At 36.0% G+C, this 26,146-nt stretch overlaps 1 protein-coding gene across 1 annotated transcript in view; it reads right to left on the bottom strand.

The window, feature by feature from the left end:
• The window catches only part of CHN2 (chimerin 2), a 2,549,636-nt gene that overhangs the window by 29,751 nt on the left and 2,493,739 nt on the right, over positions 1 to 26,146 (bottom strand). The window lies entirely within an intron of this gene.

The following is a 26,146-nucleotide window of genomic DNA, read 5'->3' as shown; positions in this document are numbered from 1 at the left end:
AGGTTATGATGAGCAGAAATAGCTGATATGCACTGAATTAGCTAGGGTAAGATAACCTGCAAGCTAACCCATGCAGTGATACAAGGTACTGGTGTGCTTAAAGTGAGAATAATTTCATCTAGGAGAAAAGGAACTGCAACATGGAAGACTTCCTAACAACTTCAGTGACATCTAAGACCCCAGCCAGTATATCTTGTGAAAAATAGAGGCCCCGAGGTAGGTTGCTACTCAAACCATGATAGAAATCCTGACAAAGGACCAAGAATATCTGCTGAGTTATCAAGTTATCCAAGTACCTAAAACAACACAGTTTTCAACCATAGGGCTGATAAAAATTAGTTTTGTTTTTTATTCTCTGAACATTGCAACAGGATGAAGAATCAGCTGAAATGGTACAAAGGTGTAAAGCAATCTCCCACTGAATAGGAGAGAAGCTACATTCACTACCATATCCTCTTTCCCTGTTGCCTTTATCAGAATGGGGGAAAACTATCATTTCTCTTTGTTTGTTTTTTTTTTTCTTTTTCACCAATCTTCAAAATATAGCACTTCAGGAAGACTCAAAACAGATACACTGTCCAAAACTGCATCTCCAGGAATGGACTAGATAACCAACTCAGAAAACCTGCCAACTCAATCAGTTCCCTTCAGATATGAACTAATGGCACATCGAAGACCATTTCTGTAGCTCACTACCAAATATACAACACCTCTTTATAGGGGCAGTATGACCGCATAACTTCTAGTGTGTTTAGATGCCAAATGATAGATAAGCTGTTTAATCAAATTAGGAAAAACACAACATTATCATTGCCTCAAGGCCTTCAATCTCAGAAATATGCCCACAGCTCCAAGTTTTCAATGTGGTGCTCCCTCTCCAAGCAGATCCACAGGAGCCCACCACCTTGTCAGCAAAACATTTGCCATTTGTATTTCTAATAGACTTGGCTGCAGGAATGGGAGACCTTCCACGACTTTTGTGAGAACTTCCTCCAGCTAGTGTGTGCAGTTATGGGTTCTGACATAAGAAGATGTATGAGCACCTGGTGGTTTTGCATCCACTGATGCCTCACAGTCCACATGAAAATGACATCCTCGGGTATGCAGTATGCATCATGAACACCATGGCAACCAATAGGGCCAGAAGGCATGGTAGGGTCCAGGCCCAGAACATAAACTACACCTTCATTGGGAGATGCCAAGATCATAATTGCCTTCATCCTTTCCTACTGCAAAAATGACCAACTGTGGGCATATTTCGTAGGTAGGTTTACCCCGGCTATCACTTCTGTGTCACTGTTAGACAGAGGCACAGTATACTAACCTCAAAAAAGGCATAGCAAAATTAATTTAAAATGGGTGGCGAAAGCCAAACACACTTTGGCTAGGCTTATAAATGCCCTAGGGCAGATAGCCTAGTATGAACCTATGAACCTATGAACTACAGGGTGCCTAACCCCATGCTTTGATAGCCTCTGTAAATGAAGCTGAGCAGACTTTTGTACCTTTAGGCTAATGCTAGGGATTACAGTCATAGAAACAGCCATTACTGGATGGCTCCCAAGGAACCCCTGGGCAAGAAAACTAGAAATAAGTTATCCAGGTAGGAAAACAACGGAGTCTCTTCTTCTTCAAAGCTTGGGTCAGCAAACCAACACTTTTGTAAATACTAGGTGTACTGATAAAAGCCCAGATAGCAATACTATGTGCTAGAAATGAATCTACAAAAAACACAGATAAAACTAACAGTATAGATCCAACACACTGGAATGTCAAATGACATTTATTCATCACACCCTCCAACACAATCCAGGAATCCTGCAGCAGATGGACCAGGAATCCTGGAGAGTCACCATTGGGAGCTAAATGGAACAAATGCACTGGTCAAAGTCAATGTAGTCCAAAAGCAGGACTATAAAAAGATGGAAATAAAGCTCCAGACCTTTTTCTGAATGACAGGCAGATTCTCTGTCCCCTTTCCAATATGTGAGCTTTGTTCTACCCCAGATCCTTACTGAAGAAGACATGTGCTGCAACAAGGCCATTACAGTGGATGACCGTTGTGCTTCAATGTATAACTAATGGGAGCTATGTCTAGGACCCAGTAGTCCTTCTAAAGACTCTCCAAGCCATAACAAACTTGGAAGACAGCACTTCTCCATCTCCCTACCATGGGCAACCCAAGAATTTAGCTTGGACTGCTGAAACTAAGCAGGTGCAGAGATTTCACAGCACACTTGTTTAACAGTGGAAGCTGTAAGATATCTGACTTGTAAAACTCTTCCTGTGATGGCAATGAATTTTTTTCAATTTGTAGTTTGCTAGTTAATGGAAGGTGAAGACGAGAAGGAGGATAGATAAAATCACAGAGGCTCTCCACAGTGGTCATGGTCTTTTTTCATTTTTAAAATGTTGTTACACAGATCCTGGGAGACCTAGCTGATGAGTGCATCCTCCTCAAACTCAGTCTCAGGCCTTTCTTGAGAAAGGATAATCATATCAATCCTTTATGTGAGCCTGCAACTCTGACCATAGCAGTATCATAATTGTAATCGTATTAGCACACATGGTAATTCATCCAAGAAATCACAGACAGATGTAGGCCTGGCCCACAGAGAGTGACTTTACTTTGGACAAAACAGACTAAAAGGAGAAGGTTCTAATCCACAGGATGCCAGAGCACTATCTTGGCAAAGCGGTCCATGTCTTTTAACTCACTTCTGATGGCAAAGTAACATAATGTGATTTCTGGGGCCTGTGCTGGACTGAAGAAGTCACAAAGGACTCAGGATGAGGATGCCTGTGGAGGAGCTCACTCTGTGGTGTTTGTCTTCTTGGACGTTGCCAGAGAACAGTCAAGATGCCTCCAGGCTACCAAGATAATATCCTTAATAAGTAGCTCCATGTGCGAGATGCCCCATGGTTTATTTCCATTTATTTACAGATACATATTCTTCTCTGGGCTATGTGATTGAAGTCAGGGATATGTCAATAGATACATGACTATCAAGTTCTTTCCAAAACAGAAGACATCTTGTATGGTGGTGGTGGGGGTGTTGTGGTGTAGAGGCACACTGTCCTATTCTGTCTCAGAGATAATGGCATCCTGGTATTCAGATTCCTTCTGGCAGCCTGGGAGTGAACTTGTTCCCAACAGTTACCAGCAGATGTGAGTTTCTGCACAGTTTCATGCATAGGTAAGACTGTGACTGACACAAACCAGGTGCTAGATGACAGAAAAGCAAATGTGAGTGAAAGGCTGTTGAGTGTGGTGCATGAATAACAGAGGCAAGCACATCCCCAGTGCAAGCATCAGAATGCCCCATAAGTACTTCCTGTTTCCAAACTTTTAGTCCATAGATTACCAGAAATTCCATCATAAAGCATTACAGTTCATCAAAGAAAATATAGTTTTGCACATAAAATTTGACATTCCCTGAAGAAAAAAAAACAAAAGGGAGGAATAGGAAATATGGTGGCTCCCTCTAATTTTCTTAATCGTCATAATTTTGAATTTCTGCATTGACCAATTTTGAAATGGACATTTCTTGTTAAAAAATGTAACATATAGAACAGAATAACTTGCAAATACAGTATAACAGTCCTGTGGCTAGACAAATGTGGAATGAGCACTAGAAAATGTGAATACATTGAGATGGACTGTTTTGTTTTGTTTTATTTTAAGTGGGTTTGCATTTTAAAAGAAGAATAAATTAACAGAATGTGTTAAAATATGAAACTAGATTTATGCTTCAATATATTACCATAAGTCCTTATAGACTAAATAAAGAATTAGACTTCCCTTGTTTGAAAGGGGAATTGAGCAAAGCACATTTTCCTTAGATGGGGATATGTTTTATAAGTATAATCTTTCTTTGAACATTTAATTGAATGTTTAGACAGGGTAACTGATACAAGAAATGATATACATGAGAATGGTCAAATGAGATTTGATTTTCTTAGATAATTCGTAACTGTACTTAGGATCTGTAATTTAAACTATATAAAAACAGATATAGTTTGCAGTGCCTTTTGTTATAGTTTAGGATATGGGGAGTTAGTTTTATGCTTCCACTGCTAGTAGCAAGCTATATTTCCCACGTTTGTGGTGTCACACACACACACACACACACACACACACACACACACACACACACACACACACACACACACACAACTCATGTTCTCCCCAAACATCATGCATCTATTTGATGTTTAGCCTCTGAGCAATAAACCCTGATGTAAGATTTGCAAACCTGCCTCCCCCCCATCTAGAAGTGGCAGGCTCTTTTGCATCTAGTGAATCCCTCAGAAGGGAAACTGTTGTCCAAGCTACTTCCAGCTCTTGATAGGGGTGAATCCGAATCCAGAGCATGTACCTCTGAATGCAGCCCTCCTCCCCCTTACACAAGGTTGAATTATCCCTTCTACGGAATAGGTATAGTCTTCAGCAGTCTTTAGTTGAAGATGAGTTTTGAACCTGTGGAGTGCAGAATGCCATTAACAACTGGAGTTACCTCTAGGACAGTAATGCCCTAATGTACTTTGACATTCACATTACGTTCTAGCTACTGCCTGGGGCTAAATGATGCCTGGGGATGTATAGCTGATGCCTATGGCTAAATAGCTGATGCCTGGGGATATATAGCATAACCTCTTGCTGATCCCCATGTGAGCAGCTTTCATACTCTGCCATTCTTCTGTTAGCAAACCAGGATTAAAGCCATTCTCATTAGCATCTGCAAATGGTAGCTGTACCTCTGTCTCAACTGTGCCCATTTTTCTGTCAAAACTTTGCTCATTCCTACTAAAATCCTGCATAAGTATTTAGAAATTTTAAGTTACTGCTATCAGCATTTCAAAATTGTCCACGGTTTGGGTCTTTTCAGCCTAATTATTTTTTTTTAATTTGCGCCTAATTCTGGTAGTGGACATCTACAGTGGCAGGGTTGAAGCAATGGCACTTTGTCTGTGTTTGATGGCACATTCCTCTCACATCTGCAAAAACGATGTCAGTGCTGGTCTTGAATGGCAAACATCATTTACATGGGCACATGGTCGATTTAGATTTTAACATTCATGTACAGGAACTCTTCAGTCCTGAAGTTCACTATCCAGATCTGAATAGTGTAAGTAGTATAAGTAGCAGAAACGAATTAGCAAGCTCGGTGGTGAAATGTACTTATGCATTATGCAGTCTTTCATGAAAATCAGAGTGTGGCCAGCACACTGAGTGAAGTAATTTAAAAGAAAATTATTGAACTGTTGCTTGTGAAGAGAATGTACCTAACCAGAGGACTCATCAAGGAGGGCTACCATCATTAAATCACAACTTTTTTGTGGCAGAAACCCACCACACCATCAATACAGGGGCTATAATTCATGTACCTCTACCCTCTTACTCTTAGTTTAATAAACAGCTGCAAAATCATTGCACCTGGCAGTAAGGGGTTATTCTCCCCATAGCAATGTTATTAAACAAAATGGCAATTAAGGGGAGGTTTCAATTCCAGTAGCCCCCAGAAACTTACTTAATAAAATGGCATTTCATCTAGTTGTGAATAAACACAAAATTGTGACAAAGGGTTGTGGATATATATATATATATATATATATATATATATATATATATATATATGTGTGCATGTATCTATATATCTATACATCTATATATATATATATATATATATATATATATATATATGTATATATATATATATATATATATATATATATATATCTATATATATATATATATATATATATATATATATATATATATATGGGTCTATGTCAGATAATATAGTGTTCAGAAACTCAAAATACATATGATCAAATTTCCAAAAACTCGAACATAAAAAAACAACCCAAAAAAAACACAAAAAATCTACCTTTTTTTTTTTTACATTTTTGCAGGGGGGAGTGCACCCCCATGCCCCCCACACCCCCTACAAATTACATATAACAACTGCAGGATCACACTACAGAGAGGAAAATGGTAAATTCCCTGATCCGCAATGTACCACAATCTCCATTCAGAAGCTTTGGGTTTTCAAAAACTCCATCATATGGTCTCGATCATATCAATTTCGAGTTTCTGAAAACCCGATCAACTGATATGGACTCCCTCTCTCTCTCTCTCTCTCTCTATATATATATATATATATATATATATATATGTTTGTGTGTGTGTGTGTGTGTGTGTGCGTGTGCGCGCGTGTGTGTGGAAATGCTTTATATGCTCGAAATCCTGAAATACTGTATTTTAGAACCTCGAGCCCATAAAGTGGAAAGGCTAAAACAGTGAATGCCCAGAAGCACGAAATTCACAATCTCGCATTTCAGAGATGTTGAATTAGCGGTTCTGGTGTTGCACTGTGTTCATGGATTCAGGTAAGTGTTTATGTTTTAAGGGTTTTGTATAGGGGCTGTGGTGTGTTAGTGTATTTTGTTACTGTTGTGTGTGTGTGTGTGTGTGTGTGTGTGTGTGTGTGTGTGTGTGAGTGTGTGTGTGTGTGTGTGTGTGTGTGTGTGTGTGTGCGCGATGGGGATGTAGCTTATGTGGTGGTATTTTGTGTGTTTGTGTATGTAGTTTGACCTTGGAGTTAGTATATTTAAGTAGGGGGGTGTGGGGGGTGCAGCCCCCCTGCTTGTACATAGGATTGGGTTGTGTGTTTGTTTATGGGGAGGAAGGTGTGTGCATGTGTATGTGTATGTGTGTGGTGTGTGTGTGTAGTATAGAAGTCCCGGTTTTGAATTTCGCACTTCTGGATGTTCGATGTTTTAGCCTTTCCATTTTATGGGCTCGAGATTCTGAAATTTGATATTTCAGGATTTCAAGCTTATAAAGTGAATCCATATATGTATGTGTGTGTGTGTGTGTGTGTGTGTGTGTATGTGTGTGAATATATATATATATATATATATATATATATATATATATATATATATATATATATATATATGGGTCTACCTGAGATGGTCGACAAGCCATCGACAATTCATTTGGTCGACAGGCAGATTTGCCCCCCTCCCCAATGTTGTGCGACCCTGGAGTTGATATATATATAGTTAGGGGGGGTGTGGGGGGCACATGCTTGTCGACCAAATGAATTGTCGACCAAATGAAAGTCGATCAAATGGCTTATCGACCATCTCAGGTAGACCCATATATATATATATATATATATATATATATATATATATATATATATATATATATACATATATACACACACACACAAACACACACACACACACACAAACATGTGCATGCTCACACACGCACACACATGAAGCAGTGCTATAGACAGGTGAAGCAAAACAAATAACACAAGGTAGCTTTTCTAGTACACTCTCATGCAAAAAGGGGAAAAAAGTGTCATATCCAGTAAATCAATGCTGTCTAACAGTTCCCTTCTCTTGGCAAGATCTCTTCTTTCTGCAGGACTACAATCCAGACCTCTATTCTAGGCCCAGGATGTTCCTTCAGCCCTCTGTCTAATATGACACTTTATTGAATAATTGACTTTATTAACAAAATCCTAGAGGAACCTTCTCTGCCTAATACACCATGTATCTAACTGTGACTTCCTTAAATAACAGTTTATCTCATATAATATTTTTAAGAAACAATTCTTTTCACAATAATAGTGACAGTTTTATTTACAACATACTATTTTCAATATATTATATTGTGTCTATTTCACTTTTTTGGGATACCATCCTAGAGAAAAACATCCAACACTGGGTGTGTGTATATATATGTGTATATATATATATATATATATATATATATATATATATATATATATAGATAGATATGGGAACCATTTATAATCTCGAAATACTGAAATGTCGAATTTCCGTATCTTGAAACTATAAACCCGAATGTTTAAAATAGCGAATGTTCATAATCGCGAATAAGAATATCTCAAATTCGAGGGTTATGGCCTTACACTACGTGATGTCTGGGATTGTGTGTTTATGGTGTGCGGTGCCATGTGTGGATCTAGGTGTTTTGTCAGGTAAGTGAGTGTTTTGTAAGGGATTTGAGTGGGGGTTAGAGTGTGTTTGAATGTGCTGATATGTTTGATGTGTGTGAGGGACTGGAGAATGTGCGTGTCTGAGTTTGCTTTTGTTTCCTGTTTGTGTGATCTTGGAATTAGTATATATAAGTAGGGGGGTGTGGGGGGGTGAAGGGGGGCTTGCCCCCCCTGCTTTTGTGTGTATGAGTTGTGTATGTGTGTGTTTTTTTTGTTTATGTTCTGATGTGGGTGTTGTAGTGTATGTATGGTGTAGTGTATGCGGTTTGTTTGGTGTTTTGAATTTCGCGGTTTTGGGCTCGGGGTTTTGTAGTTTCTGTGTTTTGTAGATTTGGTTTCATAGTTTCGAAATACTGAAATTCGATGTTTCAGTATTTCGAGATTATGAAGTGAATCCATATATATATGTATGGATCTACTTTAGTTGGACGAATGTCCATTTCACCGAATTTTAGAAACGCTAGCACACTTTATCAAAATGTCATTATCATGAATTTACAATTTGTAGAATCTACTTTGCACAAAATTAAATTTACCTCCATTAATAGCGTCTGTAGCTTTAAATGCTATGACATTGCTTCACAAAATGTACTAATGTACCTGATGCAATAATGGCAGATGTTTGCAGACTACCACCCAGAGTTTTGGGACAAGTATATCAAACTGGGAAATCACAATGTGGAAACGAGGTACTGCTAATGGATGGATATGTGTACTATGTTGAAAAGAAAACTAAAACAAAAACATACAGGTCTTCCACAAAGGTAGAAAAAGTTCACAGGAGATCCAGGTACCTTTTTAGAGAATGCAAAGAGAAAAATTTCAAAAGTCTATGAAAAAGGCAGGCAGCAGGTTACTTCCAAAGGCTTTATTGACAAGTCACACACAAGTGCTTTCACCAACAGGCTTCTTCAGGTGTATCCAAAAACTAAAAACATCCCTGCATTTATACTAAGCAACATCGAATTAACCAATCAAACAATTAAGTATTTAAAGAAATTTTTTTTAAAAACAGCATTCCTGTATCATATACATATATATATATATATATATATATATATATATATATATATATATATATATATATATAAAACATATAAGCTGTTAAAGCTAATATAATACTATTGTTTCTATATTCAAATATTTTAAAACTGTAAAACACTTGCATCAATACATGCAGTTCATATTCAAACTTCAAAAAATAATACTAAAAATAATAAAAATAATAAAAAATATAAAAAATAATAGCTACCTAAATAAAGCCCTACTTTTTAAAAGTGGCTTTAATGGTATGTGGTCATTTAGACCATGACCATGGTCAGGTCTCAATCTCACTATCCATTCCAGTTCTAAATTCTCTGTTCGTGTCCTAGTGTCACCTCCTCTTATATTTTCAAAATACCTATCTATTACCCTGAAGCTAAAACAATGTTCTGTATTGGTGTCTTTAACATGTTTCACTAGTGCATTAAATAAACTACCTTTTTTAATATGGAAAATATGCTCCCTGACCCTATCTTTTAACATTCTATCTGTTTTGCCTACGTAAAATTTATTACAGATTTTACACGTGGCCAGATAAACTAAGTGAGAAGAATCACATTTGGCACTGATGTTAAAATTAAATGAGCTGCCTGTATCTGGATGTACATAATTACTATCCAGATTTATATACTTGCAGAACTGGCATTTAAGACAGGGTCTAGTGCCTCTATCATTATTGGATGAAATATAATTTCTAGGGCCACACAATTGCCTTTTCAAAGATTTCTTGTTCTTAAAAGTAGATTCAGGACATACATTTATAAATTTACTAATTTGTCTATCTGTTGTCAAAATGTTCCAATGCTTATTAATAATATTAGTGTAACACCCAATATCTCTTGAATAACTAAAACATATTTTTAATGATTGTGCACTTTTAACAAAACTTTCATTTTTCTTATCGGTTTGTTTAGAGAAATAGGGTTTGGCCCTACTATGTCTCACTTTTTTCACTGTACTAATACTCTGAACAATTCATTTTTTATTATAACCCCTCTCTAATAAATCATTTTCCACTATGTCCAATTGTTTTGCAAATTCATCTTCCATGGCATTAAATCTAGAGGCTCTATAGACTTGATTCTGAGCTGCATTTTTGAAGATGAACTGGGGGTGCATACTGTCCCTCCTAAGCAAATTATTGACATGGCATTCTTTCTTAAAAATTTTGATGTTTAAGTCACCTGTGGTATCTTGCATAATCAAAACATCCAGAAAACTTATTTCATTTTCTGAATAGTTCATAGTGAACTTAAGAAAACTCATGGAGGTATTGATGTAATTTTTAAATAAACTTAGTTTCTCAATGGGGCCCCCCTATATCATAAAAAGATCATTTACAAACCTACGATAGAATAATATGTCACTACTAAAATTATTACACATTAGTATTTCCTTCTCCCATTTTAACATTACCCCATCGGCATAACTATTAGCACAAGACGTTCTCATAGCAACGCCTTGACGCTGCCAAAAAAATCTTATCCTTGTGCAAAAAAACATTGTTCTCTAAGACTAGTTTCAATAAAGTGCATGTCAAATTAATCTTATTACAATCATAATTCCCATTGTCATGCATTAAACCAGCTATACATTTAATTTCATGGTCATTAGGTATGACCGTGAACAATGATGTAACATCAAAAGTGACAAGTAGTATCGATTTATTTTCATTATTTTCACAAAATTTATACAAATCCTTAACAAATTGTTCTGTGTCTTTAAGGATATGTTCTGAAGTACTTATGAGGCCTCTTAAATTTTTCTCCAAATAAATTAAAATAGCCTCAGTACACCAATTTCTCCCAGATACTATTGGTCTCATTGGCGGATTAACCAAACTTTTGTGTAGTTTCGGTAGCCCTTGTATCAATGGGATGGTGGGTTTGGCAAAAAAAAGTACTGTAACAATTTTTCATCCAATATATTATTTTCTTTCATTAATTTTAACTGCTCATGCGCATGCTTAATCATTTAATTCACCTGTGCCAGAGTAATAGGTTTATAAAATGTTTTATCACCCAAGAGAAGAAACATTTGTTTGTCATAATCTACTTTGTCTAGAACAACTATGGGTCCCCCTTTATCGGCAGGACGTATCATGATGGAACCATTAGTTCTTAAATTTTTCAGTGCTATGCATTCATCTCTAGTGAGATTATGCTAGTTATTCCTATTACTCAACATTTCCTGTTTATGAAATTTCTTATAAACTTCATCAATACAGATTTTTTCAAATACTGATATTAAAGGATTCATGACAGGTATAAAAGAACTAGGTTTCCTTTACACAGATTCTCTTTGCTTGCTTTCATTTGCAAACATCATTTTCAACATAAGATTTCTTGTAAACATTTTTATATCCAACACTACTTCTGTGATGTCAGTGTCCATAGTAGGAATAAAGGACAACCCCTTTTATAAAACTTTAAGCTCATTGTCAGACAAAACATGTTTTGAAAGATTAATCACTAACTTTTGTTGTTCAAAAATGCTTTTTTTATGGTGTATGGACTCACCATACTGTCCGTTTGTTTTCTCTTTTGTCTCGTAGTGCTTCTTCCCCTTGTCAGAGACTGGCTCTGCCGATTTCTTCCTCTGCTTACCGAACGGTTCTTTGTTGGTAGTGGGAACTGTAGATCCGCTGATCGGGCACCCTCCAAAAAATGAGAAACAGAATGTAGTTCTTCATCGAAGTCACTCTGAATACTACCATTTATTCCATTATGAACTTGTGCTTGAATGGTAACCATTCTTTTCTTACTCGTAACGTTGTTTGAAGGAGCCTGGTTACAACCTAACTCTAATGTTGCTGCTGTAACGCCCCTTTCAGATGTAGGTTGCACTTGATGGTTAAATTGATGGACTAATGCAGGCTCTTCAGACTCTTTATTATCGCTATTACCAAGTTTCATTGTTTCTGCAGTATCAGTGTTCTTTTTATTATGTAAGGAAGCACTAGTTCCTTGTAAGGCAGAGTTAGCATTTCTCGGCCACATAAACACATGGCCGTTCAAAAAATCTGTTCTGTCTCTTTCTAATTTCTTTAATTTAGATTGAATTAGTCTGCGCCCATACACGGACACATTATCAAGTATGTCAGTAACTGATTCATAAGAACAGCCGACTCATATTTACTAAAAAGTTCAAGATATTTGCTTTTGTCACTGATAGAGTCTTAGTTTCTTCTTTTTCAGCTGCTTCTATTAACAGTTTTAAATAACTCAGGCTTGTTTGTATATTAAATTTTTGCCATGCACTCAGCAGTGTTGGATCACGGTCTGACTGAGCCGCCATTTTTAATATTCTTAAACCCCTAGGAATGATTTTTTCTTCTAAACATACTTGCAAATGACATTTTTCATACTGTGTTCTCTTAAGTCTTAATAGTTCTTTTTCCAAAGAGAACAACTCACTTTTCAGTGCAATAAAATCAAATTCAGTCATTTCATCAGATTCAGGCAAGTTTTTCCATGTAACAAAGGATTGTTCTTTTCACTCACCTTCATAATAAAACTATTCACATTTTTATCAGTCCATATAAATTAATCAGAGGGGTTATAATCCACTTCTATATTCTCAGACCCTGTAGCCATTTCCGGGTTTCCGTGTATAAAGCCAACAAACAACAAATCTTCCACAAAGGTAGAGAAAGTTCACAGGAGATCCAGGTACCTTTTTAGAGAATGCAAAGAGAAAAATTCCAAAAGTCTATGAAAAAGGCAGGCAGCAGGTTATTTCCAAAGGCTTTATTGACAAGTCACACACAAGCGTTTTCACCAACAGGCTTCTTCAGGTGTATCCAAAAACTAAAAACATCCCTGCATTTATACTAAGCAACATCCAATTAACCAGAGAATTTAGAACTGGAATGGATAGTGAGATTGAGAGCTGACCATGGTCATGGTCTAAATGACCACATACCATTAAAGCCACTTTTAAAAAGTAGGGCTTTATTTACGTAGCTTTTATTTTTTATTATTTTTAGTATTATTTTTTGAAGTTTGAATATGAACTGCATGTATTGATGCAAGTGTTTTACAGTTTTAAAATATTTGAATATAGAAACAATAGTATTATATTAGCTTTAACAGCTTATATGTTTTATATATATGTATATGATATAGGAATGCTGTTTTAAAAAAATTGTTTCTTTAAATACTTAATTGTTTGATTGGTTAATTGGATGTTGCTTAGTATAAATGCAGGGATGTTTTTAGTTTTTGAATATACCTGAAGAAGCCTGTTGGCGAAAACACTTGTGTGTGACTTGTCAATAAAGCCTTTGGAAGTAACCTGCTGCCTGCCTTTTTCATAGACTTTTAGAATTTTTCTCTTTGCGTTCTCTAAAAAGGTACCTAGAACTCCTGTGAACTTTTTCTACCTTTGTGGAAGATTTGTTGTTTGTTGGCTTTAATACACGGAGACCGGCAAATGGCTACAGGGTCTGAGAATATAGAACTGGATTATAAACCCTCTAATGAATTTATATGGACTGATAAAAATGTGAATAGTTTTATTATGAAGGTGAGTGAAAACAATCCTTTGTTACATGGAAAAACTTGCCTGAATCTGAAGAAATGATTGAAATTGATTTTATTGCACTGAAAAGTGAGTTGTTCTCTTTGGAAAAAGAACTATTAAGACTTAAGAGAACACAGTATTTAAAATTTCATTTGCAAGTATGTTTAGAAGAAAAAATCATTCATAGGGGTTTAAGAATATTAAAAATGCCTGCTCAGTCAGACCGTGATCCAACACTGCTGACTGCATGGCAAAAATTGAATATACAAACAAGCCTGAGTTATTTAAAACTGTTAATAAAAGCAGCTGAAAAAGAAGAAACTAAAACTCTATCAGTGATAAAAAGCAAATATCTTGAACTCTTTAGTAAATATGAGTCAGCTGTTCTTATGAAATCAGTTACTGACATACTTGATAATGTGTCCGTGTACGGGCGCAGACTAATGCAATCTAAATTAAAGAAATTATAAAGAGACAGAACAGATTTTTTGAACGGCCATGTGTTTATGTGGCCGAGAAATGCTAACTCTGCCTTACAAGGAACTAGTGCTTCCTTACATAATTAAAAGAACACTGATATCGCAGAATCAATGACACTTGGTAATAGCGATAATAAAGAGTCTGAAGAGCCTGCATTAGTCCATTAATTTAACCATCAAGTGCAACCTACATCTGAAAGGGGCATTACAGCAGCAACAATAGAGTTAGGTTGTAACCAGGCTCCTTCAAACAACGTTACAAGTAAGAAAAGAATGGTTACCATTCAAGCACAAGTTCATAATGGAATAAATGGTAGTATTCAGAGTGACTTCGATGAAGAGCTACATTCTGTTTCTCATTTTTTGGAGGGTGCCCAATCAGCGGATCTACAGTTCCCACTACCAACAAAGAATCATTCGGTAAGCAGAGGAAAAAATCGGCAGAGCCAGGCTCTGACAAGGGGAAGAAGCACTACGAGACAAAAGAGAAAACAAACAGACAGTATGGTGAGTCCATACACCATAAAAAAAGCATTTTTGAACAACAAAAGTTAGTGATTAATCTTTCAAATCATGTTTTGTCTGACAATGAGCTTAAAGTTTTAAAAAAGGGGTTGTCCTTTATTCCTACTATGGACACTGACATCACAGAAGTAGTGTTGGATATAAAAATGTTTACAAGAAATCTTATGTTGAAAATGATGTTTGCAAATGAAAGCACGCAAAGAGAATCTGTGTATAGGAAACCTAGTTCTTTTATACCTGTCATGAATCCTTTAATATCAGTATGTGAAAAAAATCTGTATTGATGAAGTCTACAAGAAATTTCATAAACAGGAAATGTTGAGTAACTGGAATAAATGGCATAATCTCACTAGAGATGAATGTATAACACTGAAACATTTAAGAACTAATAGTTTCATCATGATACGTCCTGCCAATAAAGGGGGACCCATAGTTGTTCTAGACAAAGTAGATTATGACAAACGAATGTTTCTTCTCTTGGGTGATAAAACGTTTTATAAACCTATTACTCTGGCACAGGTGAATGAAATGATTAAGCATGTGCATGAGCAGTTAAAATTAATGAATGAAAATAATATATTGGATGAAAAATTGTTACAGTACTTTTTTATTGCTAAAACCACCATCCCATTGATAGAAGTGCTACTCAAACTACACAAAAGTTTGGTTAATCCGCCAATGAGACCAATAGTATCTTGGAGAAATTGGTGTACTGAGGCTATTTCAATTTATTTGGAGAAAAATTTAAGAGGCCTCATAAGTACTTCAGAACATATCCTTAAAGACACAGAACAATTTGTTAAGGATTTGTATAAATTTTGTGAAAATAATGAAAATAAATCAATACTACTTGTCACTTTTGATGTTACATCATTGTTCACGGTCATACCTAATGACCATGGAATTAAATTTATAGCTGGTTTAATGCATGACAATGGGAATTATGATTGTAATAAGATTAATTTGACATGTAGTTTATTGAAACTAGTCTTAGAGAACAATGTTTTTGTGCACAAGGATAAGATTTTTTTGGCAGCGTCAAGGCGTTGCTATGGGAACGTCTTGCGCTAATAGTTATGCCAATGGGGTAATGTTAAAATGGGAGAAGGAAATACTAATGTGTAATAATTTTAGTAGTGACATATTATTCTATCGTAGGTTTGTAAATGATCTTTTTATAATATGGGGGGGCCCCATTGACAAATTAAGTTTGTTTAATAATTACATCAATACCTCCACGAGTTCTCTTAAGTTCACTATGAACCATTCAGAAAATGAAATAAGTTTTCTGGATGTTTTGATTATGCAAGATACCACAGGTGACTTAAACGTTAAAATGTTTAAGAAAGAATGCCATGTCAATAATTTGCTTAGGAGGGACAGTATGCACCCCCAGTTCATCTTCAAAAATGTGGCTCAGAATCAAGTCTATAGAGCCTCTAGATTTAATGCCATGGAAGATGAATTTGCAAAACAATTGGATATAGTGAAAAATGATTTATTAGAGAGGGGTTATGATAAAAAAATAATTGATCAGAGTATTAGTACAGTGAAAAAAGTGAGACATAGTAGGGCCAAACCCTATTTCTCTAAACAAATCGATGAGAAAAATGAAAGTTTTGTTAAAAGTGCACAATCATTAAAAATATGTTTTAGTTATTCAAGAGATATTGGTTGTTATACTAATATTATTAATAAGCATTGGAACATTTTGACAACAGATAGACAAATTAGTAAATGTATAAATGTATGTCTTGAATCTACTTTTAAGAACAAGAAATCTTTGAAAAGGCAATTGTGTGGCCCTAGAAATTATATTTCATCCAATAATGATAGAGGCACTAGACCCTGTCTTAAATGCCAGTTCTGCAAGTATATAAATCTGGATAGTAATTATGTACATCCAGATACAGGCAGATCATTTAACTTTAACATCAGTGCCAAATGTGATTCTTCTCACTTAGTTTATCTGGCCACGTGTAAAATCTGTAATAAATTTTACGTAGGCAAAACAGATAAAATGTTAAAAGATAGGGTCAGGGAGCATATTTTCCATATTAAAAAAGGTAGTTTATTTAATGCACTAGTGAAACATGTTAAAGACACCAATACAGAACATTGTTTTAGCTTCAGGGTAATAGATAGGTATTTTGAAAATATAAGAGGAGGTGACACTAGGACACGAACAGAGAATTTAGAACTGGAATGGATAGTGAGATTGAGAGCAGACCATGGTCATGGTCTAAATGACCACATACCATTAAAGCCACTTTTAAAATGTAGGGCTTTATTTTGGTAGCTATTATTTTTTATATATTTTTTTATTTTTTATTATTTTTAGTATTATTTTTTGAAGTTTGGATATGAACTGCATGTATTGATGCAAGTGTTTTACAGTTTTAAAATATTTGAATATAGAAACAATAATATTATATTAGCTTTAACAGCTTATATGTTTTATATATATGTATATGATATAGGAATGCTGTTTTAAAAAAAAAATTGTTTCTTTAAATACTTAATTGTTTGATTAGTTAATTGGATGTTGCTTAGTATAAATGCAGGGATGTTTTTAGTTTTTGGATACACCTAAAGAAGCCTGTTGGTGAAAGCGCTTGTGTGTGACTTGTCAATAAAGCCTTTGGAAGTAACCTGCTGCCTGCCTTTTTCATAGACTTTTGAAAAACATACAGGTGTTGCAAATATAAAGTTTCCGGTAAATGTAAAGGTAGAGCTATTACTTTATCGGCAACAGAAGGTGAAGAGTTAGAGAAATCTGTAGAGCACCACTATTCAGGTGAACCAGAAGAAGTAGAAAAGTATTAAGTGTGTCATGAATTGAGGCAGAGAGCTAATTATTCTAGAGATTCACCGTATTTAATAGTAGATGACGCTATACTTCATCTTCTTTAGATTTTGCACCCTATCTTCCCAGTAGAAGGGCGTTATTGCAGGCTGTTAGAAGAGTACGAATTAAAAAGAAAGGATCAGGTTTAACTTCCCCATATTATTTAAGTGACATTTCACCAGAGAGTTTTCCTTTGAAAAATGGCATGTTCCTGAAAAGAACAATGAGTGATTCAACTAGCCAAAATACTGTTGTACTACTGACTATTAAACAAAATTTGAAAGATTTATCTATTGCTGACATTTGGTTAATGGATGGCACGTACTTTAATAGAGAAGGGGAATGTTGCCATTTTTATATAATTCATTCACTTATAAATTATGGCACATATTCAAAAAGTGTTCCACTAATTTTTTGTCTTATGATTAAAAAGTCTTTCAAATCGTACAATCTGATGTGGCAATGCTTATTTAACCTAATGAGTTAAAAACATTTCAGTGCAGTTGTGTCCTTTATACTAAGTGATTTTGAAATTGCAGCAATCAAAAGTATAAAGCGTAATGTCAGCAACGTTGTATGTAAGGGTTGCTTCTTCCACTTTGGAAGGAATATCTGGAGAAAAGTGCAAATGATGGGTCTGGGTTCACTTTACAACTCAGATATACACTTTCAGTTGTCCATACAGAAATTAGCTTCTTTATCATTTCTGGATGAAAAGGACGTGTTACCTGCTTTTACTAGACTGAAGCAGATATTTCCCAAAGAAGGTAAACCACTAATAAAGTTCTTTTCAGACTGGTATTTATTTGGGAAACCTAGGAGTTTCTGTACAAGATCGACGACATGTATTAGATTTCCATCATTGTTTCCAGTAAAATTGTGGAATATTTCAGTGTTAAATTAATTAAATCTGCCTAGGACACAAAATGTTGTTGAAGCATGGCACAGACGGTTTAAGTGTATCACTGGAAAGCATGTATGTGATTTGTACAGTATTGTGGAAGTTCTGGTGCGCGAGCAAAATAGAATAGATGAAGTTCGTAGGAGATTGTCAGCTGCTTGTCCTACTTCCCCAAAGAAAAAAACATTGATTCGTAGACAACAACAGCTTCAGACAATATTTGAACATAAGGATGAATATGATTTGTTGGATTATCTAAGAGCCATAGCATTGCTGCTGAAGATATAGTTATTGAAATGACAGGATAATTATATTTTGATTTATGGACATCTTCGTATTTCTTAGTGTATTATGCAAAAGATACAGTCATGAAGGATGACTTTATGTTTTACTTTCATGTGGAGTTTTGCTGTTTTATGTTACAGAAACAAAGGAATTATTTACATTTTACTTTTGGTTAAATAAAGCACCCGGGTGTGTGCGCAGTATTCTGCCACTTCAAATTTCGGTAATATGAGTTTTGCAGAATTATATTTTCACAGTAGTATACTTTCGCGATAGTGAGCTTGTTTAACTTAGATTCGATGAAATGGAAATTTGTCCAGCTAAAGTAGATCCATACATATATATATATATATATATATATATATATATGATACATAAGCTCATAGTTATTTAGGATTAAGTGCTTTTGGTTCCTCACATAATTACAGACTTCATCACAATTAAAATGTTAACATTATTACTTGATTTATGGTATGTTTTTACATGGTGAAGCAATTTCATAAGTATGACAAGTAGTATGACAAATAATACTGAGTGTTTGTGGACGTAATTTTGACTATTTTAACTATTTGTGTGTTTATATTTATAGGATTGAGTGAGGTGATGGTTAAAGTCTGATTCTGATGGTTTGCTATTGTTTCTTCGAACAGAAAAACATTTTCCATTCGGAAAAACGAACAGTAATACCGAAATGAAACAAAACAAATGGTGACAATGTCGAACCAAATACTCGATGCATTTGACTCGACATTGTTGTCGAAACTACCACGTGATAGTCGTATAGGAGCTGATGTAAATCAGACTCCTATATGACAAATCACATTTGTGCAGGGGGCAAGCCCCCCTGCACCCCCCCACCCCCCTACTTATATATTCTAACTCTGAGATTGCATTACAGTGGGGATGTGGATGAATTTCCACTCCCCACTGTACCGCGATCTCCATGCAGATAGTCGACTTACACTTATGCAAATGCAGTAGTGCATTCGCATGAGTGTAGTTGATTATCTGGTTCACAAATGTTTGTGCACTCGACATTCTGATATTCGGCACATTGTAGCTGACAGAGTGTCATTCGCACAAACATATGTAAACTGATTCTGATGAAGTCTCTAATTATATGAAGAGATGAAAGTGCTTAATCCTATGTACTTATTAAAGTGGCATTCTAGTGAATGTGGATGGTGTCTGTTCTCTGCTTTTAAAGTTTGTTTGTTTTTTCGGCAGTACACTGTAGACATTGGCAAGAGTTTTTATTTGCATTTTATAGGTACTTACTCAACTACTGATCTATGAGGACCTTAAAAAGCCTAATGTTACATTCCTATGGTAGTTTTTTAGCCCTTATATTTTGTGTATGAATAACCCAGAGGCTTTGCTGTTATCCTTCACCTAGGTTGCTATTTTTATTCCATATCTGGCTTTGGTTGAATGTTACTTTATTTTTGTGTACAATGATTTTATTTTCTTTTATTAAACAACCTGTTTAAATGTAGTTTCTACCACACAGGTTTAATCTTAAATTTAGCATTGTATTTACTTCAGAGGAGAACATATGCATTTATGCAGTTGGTTACACTTGTGTAAACCTTGGCAGTAAATGATTTCACATAAATAGTGAGTTCATCAGGTTGGAAGGGGATTTTGAATTTCATCAAGTTATTCCTCAGTTTTAGCAGATACCATCTCATGCTGAATGTGATTAATTTGTGGTCTGATTTGACCAGGTATGAGGTGAAATCTGGTGGAGAACAAAGCTGTCCCTTATTGATAAGATTTTATTGACCCTTGTTAGGGTACATACTAGCTGTCCCAGAATGTTTGTATTGAAGAAGTTCAGAAATTTCTGAGCATACATATTTGAAGTTGTTATAAGTCTCCCAGTAAATGGAGGGGGTAGTTGAAGTTTCATAGGATTATGATGTTTGGCTCAATACATAGGAATTCTGTATTAGTTAGGAAGGTGGTATGGGCTGTTGGTGACATGTAGGGGGATACTATATTTAGTTATGATACAATAAGGGGTTTTGTTGACAGTAAGTTGGACATGGAGGTGTTTCAGGTCATTATCTTATCTAACAAGTCTGGAGGTGAAATGTTTTTTATGAATATGGTGACACCACCACCTTCGGTACTTTTATGTAGTATGGTGGAAATGAATTGTGGTAGGTACTGAAACCTTGCACTGATGCAGTGTTCTCATTGGTCTTAAACCAGGTCTCTTTGATGATGCACATATCAATGCTTTCCAGGGTAGGGAGTGCTTGCATGGAGACGCAGGGTGAAAAGCGGCAAAACAAGGATAGAATTACATTTTTGACAATTCAAAAGAAAGACAAACATTATTTGCAAAGTATTTAAAAGCAAATGGTCAACAATCAGTATTTATGAAGCATATCATCTTAAGGAAATAGATGTTTTGAACATCTGAAAAATCAAAAATACTATATTAATACACTTGCATATTATCTATAGCAGACAGAGTCAGGACTGCATACTTCAAACTGTAGTTGTGGTATAGCTGCATAGTTTATTATTTGCCAGGTGATATTTTAGTGCAGATTTGAATTGTTGCAGGTTATTTAAAAGTATGATGTGGTTTGGAAGTTTGTTCTATGCCTTGGAGATGGTGACAGAGAACAGTGAGTTACAATTATTTGATTTATAAGCAGCAGTTAGTTTAAGTTGTGAGGATCTTAGGGTTTTATTTGGTACATGCCATTGGAAGAGGTTTGACAGTGAGGGTGTTTTAAGTGGATGGTGAAGTATTTTGTGTGCTGTGAGTAGCTGAGAAAGGGTAATGTGTTCAGGAAATTCAACCCAGTTGAGGGTACTGAGCATCATGCAATGGTGGGACCGTATGGGAGGCTGCAAGAGAATTTGCTAATTTTGTTGTAGGTGCTTTCTAGTTTTTGTTTTATGGAGGAGTTGAGGTTTGTGAATATTGTTGAGGCATATCATAGGGTAGGAAGAAGAACGGAGGTGGCAGCTATTTTTTACTATGGTCACGTAGCAGGTGTTTAGCTCTGTAAAGACGGTCTCGTTTGCCTTTTTGACTAGAGTGCCAATGTGCAGATCAAATTTTAACTTGCTGTTGATAGCTTCTTGTAATTTTCTGTTGGCAATGTTTTTAATTTATGTGTTGTTTGAGTAGATAATATAAAGGTTAGTGCTGTTTTGACATACGTTTTTGGGAAGTAATAGGATTAGTCTGGTTTTGTTGGGGTTTAAGGGCAATTGAGATATATTTGGTCAGTTTCTATAGAGGTGAAAGCTTCCTATGTGATTGGTTCTAAGGTGTGAATATTTGGGGTTGAACAAAATTAAAGATGAGTCATCAAAAAATTGTATTATGGTGGTAAGTTTTGATTCCTTGTGCATGTCATTAATGAAAATATTGAAACGTATTGACCAAAGTATGGTGCCTTTGGGACCCTTGTACAGATTGAAAGGAAGTTGGAATGGGAGTCATTCCATTTTACAGACTAAGTGCGATTGCTTAGGTAGCTGGTGAAGCAGCTCATTGAGGGAGTTGTGAGGCCGTTAAGATTTAGTCTTTGAAGGAGTAGTTGATGTGAGACTGGCATGACGGCTTTTGACAAGTTCAAAAAATTGGTGGAGACAAAATTACCTAGGATTTTACTTTGATCAATGGTATCTAGTAAGTGTGGTATGGCAATATTTGTCCTGTGGTGAGGCTGATCATCATGTTGGGTAGGAAAAAGTAACTGGTTGTCAACTAGAAAGGCTAGGAGTTGCTGATGTGCATTTTTCAAGTACTTTGGAGAGGGGAGGCAGTAGGGCAGTAGTTTAAAAGTTCAGTGAATGTGCCACCTTTGTGTAATGGAATTATGAAGGATGAATCTGATAGGGCTGAGGTGTAGGTTCCTGTAATGAATTTACTAATTAGTATTGTTGCAGGATAGCAAATGGTGTCAGCAGCTATACTGAAGTATCTGGATGGCAGGTTCTCAGGAGATATAGCGTTGTGGGTTTTAGTTTTCTAATCTATTTTTAAAAATATTTGCCTGAGAGGTGCTAGACTGAGTTGAAGTGTGGAGCTATAGTCAGGGGGTTAGATGGGGAGAGAATAGGTTGTTATAGATTGAGTTAGGGTGCAGTGCTATGGTCAGGGGGCTAGGCCGGGTGATTATAGGTTGTTATAGGTTGAGGTGGTGTGTGATACTATGGTCAGGGAATTAGGTAGGGTGAGTAAAGGTTATTACTGTTTTAGTTAAGTATAGTACTGGATATGAAGTGTTTGTTGAATTTGTGTGCAATATCCTGGCTGGTTTCATATGGGATAGAATTTGGGGTAGGTTGTCTGCCTGTTTTTAGAAGGTTGTTTTAATTTTGCCAAAATCTTTTTGGGTTTTTTATACCTGTCTTGTGCCTTTGTGTGGTTTCTGAGGCAGCCATATGTATCTAGGTAGGATTCGGTCCTATTTTAGAGCCATTGCTTCCAGACAGTGTGTCTGTCTCTTATGACTTGTTTAGTTTGATGGCTTAGCCATGGGGCAGAATTTATTTTCACTGTTTCATGTATTAGTGGGGTTTGTTGGTTTAGTATAGTTAAAAACGAGTTGCTAAGTGACATACAGCTTCAATGAGAGGCAGATATTTGAGGGGGTCCCAGTCACATCATTTAAGTGTGTCATCAAATATGGATTTATCAAAATTAGCAGCAAAATACAAAATACATCAGGCTGTTCAATCACCTCTATTTTGCAAGTGCATCTGGTACCTTGGCCATTCATCTTCTCTGGATATTAAACCTCCAGTTATACAGGTCAGGCCCAGTTAATTGACAATTAATTAAACAATTATTTAATAAACTTCAATAACATTTTGAATATTTTCTTATGTAAAAAAATATTAAATAGCTTCTTAAATAACATATTTTCAAACCTCATATAACATATTTATTTAATCAAAAATGTAAAAAGTTAAATTTACTTCCAAATTTAAACCCCTAGGGCATAATGTTTTATAGTTAAAAATCATCTTGCTTTCTAATTCACTTAAATCACTAGCAAAATCACCCCTCTGAACAAATAAGGCTGGGCTAAGACACCAAAAAAAACCAAGCATCTGAACCTTGATGGACCTTGTGAACATGTTCTGCCACAGGACTTTTTAAATTACACTTCCTAATATCCCCCAAATGTTCCACAAATTTTTACTTTTCGCTTTGTCTGCCCCACATACCACTTAATAATATTACAACCACACCCAATAATGTACATTACCCCACATGATTCACAATCAAATTTCTCTCCCCAGAAATGAATTTGCTTCCATTGATTTTGGTTCCCATTAAGTTCCTAACCTTAGAACAGATCTTACAGTCCTCACGTGCAAAGGAGCCCCTTCTTTCCAAAACTGTCATTGACTGCCTATGCTTAAAGTTCAGCACCTCTTTTAAATTATTATATCTACCATACAAAAGCATATGTTTTGGAAACAATTCCCCCACCATAACATCCTGATACACCACATGCCATAAATCATTAACCAAATTTTCCCAAATCTCTGAAAATGGTGAATATTTAGTGAAAAAATAAACTTTTTTGTCACTATTGTCCTGACCCACAGGACTTTCCCGTATAAGTTTATGCAACCTGCACTGTTTATTAGCTTTTCTTCCTTTACTTTCATCAAGTTTTCTTCTGGCACTATTTAAAATTCCTAATGAATACCCATGAGCTATAAGTCTATCCTTTACCTCCATTAAACCATCTTCCTTAAACTTCTCCTCTGAAGTATTAAAAAGATTCTTCTAAATTCCCCATACGGAAGAGAGTTAATTAAATGTGGTGGATGCATGCTAGTTGCATACAAAAAATTATCGACTGCTGTCTCCTTCCTTAAAGGTCTGTATAGAATAGTCAATCACTCACCAACATAAAACTAGTTAAGTTTCACACAGAGTTGAAGTATAGGGTTATGGGGGCTTGTGGTATTCTCTGTTGATTTAAGTGGGGACCTGTTATCAGTATAGATAGCAGGAAAAAACAAATCATCGCTGCTGTTTGCTGGTCAAAACAAGCAAATTTGTCTGCTTAGTGCAAGACCTGACCTAAAGAGTTAAGCACGGGTTACTAAACATTTGTTAAGGTCGGGTCATGTGCTATATAGTAACTCTAAACTGATTTGTCTTTTTTCAGATATCGGAACATAATCACCATGCTCCATGCACAACAAAAAATAATATATACTAAAAATACCAAAACAAATGTAAGTGCAGCAATATGACTTACTTTCTTGGCTAATGTGAGGAGTTTAAGTCTAGAAACATAGGCAGCAATCTACTTAACACCAAATGCGTGATAAGAGACTTTGGGACCCAGGTGGACAGTAGTCTCTCCTTTGATAGTCACATTGCCACAGTAGTCAGGAAGTCCTTCTACGTGGCACACCTCATCATAAAAGGGTTCTCATCCAGGAAAAAAGAGGTCATTGTTCCCCTCTACTAGACACACATTAGACCCATTATAGAGTACAACGCCCCTTTTGGAATGTACCTCACAAGACATCTGCAGCAGCTGGAAAGGCCACAGAAGTACCTCACAAAGAGGATTACTGGCCTCAAACAAATGCCCTACACTGACCGCCTCAAAAAACTCCAGCTTTACTCCATAGCATATCGCCTACTCCGAGGTGATCCCTGCCTAACATAGAAAGTTATGTCAAACCCAGAGCTGTTGGACATGCTACACCTAAAGAAATCCCAATCCCTCTGAGCTACATGCTCTAGGGACCTAAACCTTGTCACCACAATAAATAGGACACACTGGAGGGATAGATTCCTGTCCCAGAGGCTTCCTATAGTCTGGAACAAGCTAGCCATCTATGTCAAGCAAAGTTTTTCATTAGCACTCTTCAAGAAAAATCTTGATGAGAGGATGGGAAATAGGAAATACACCCTGGGGATCACTTCTGTGTCTCTGCTCAACAGTGGCACAGGAAAATAACTTTCTTGGGTGGCATAAGCCAGGGAACCTTGCTGGCTAGGCTTAGGTAGGCCCTTGGGCTAATAGCCTAGTACCTACCTATGAAACTATGAAAATTACAGAAAAATATTCCTCACAGCACATGTTTTAGCTTTCTCTCCAGGAGTCTTAGGAAAAGACACGATTAATCATTGAACAGAACTCTGTGCAAAGTCAGGTTTATCGAATCCAAACAACTAAAAAATGAACTCAAGCACAAAAAAAACAAAATTAACTTTTTTTGAAGGGAACAAGTAATCCCACACACACACACACACACACACACACACACACACACACACACACACACACACACACATACACACACACACAAAACCTAACATAAATATATCAACTCTGAGACTGCACAATACCAAAGATAAGGGAAAACTACCCTACCTCCAGTATTCAGTCATCTCTGTTACTCATAGATGTGCACTACAACCCTGGCCTGGTGGCTTCCTATATCTTGCTGAAACCTAGTTGTATCACAATACATGACA

This window comes from Protopterus annectens, chromosome 3.part1 (assembly GCF_019279795.1).
Source record: "Protopterus annectens isolate FY-2018-M chromosome 3.part1, PAN1.0, whole genome shotgun sequence".
NCBI lineage: Eukaryota > Metazoa > Chordata > Ceratodontiformes > Protopteridae > Protopterus > Protopterus annectens.
This window is presented reverse-complemented; position numbering and strand designations above follow the sequence as displayed.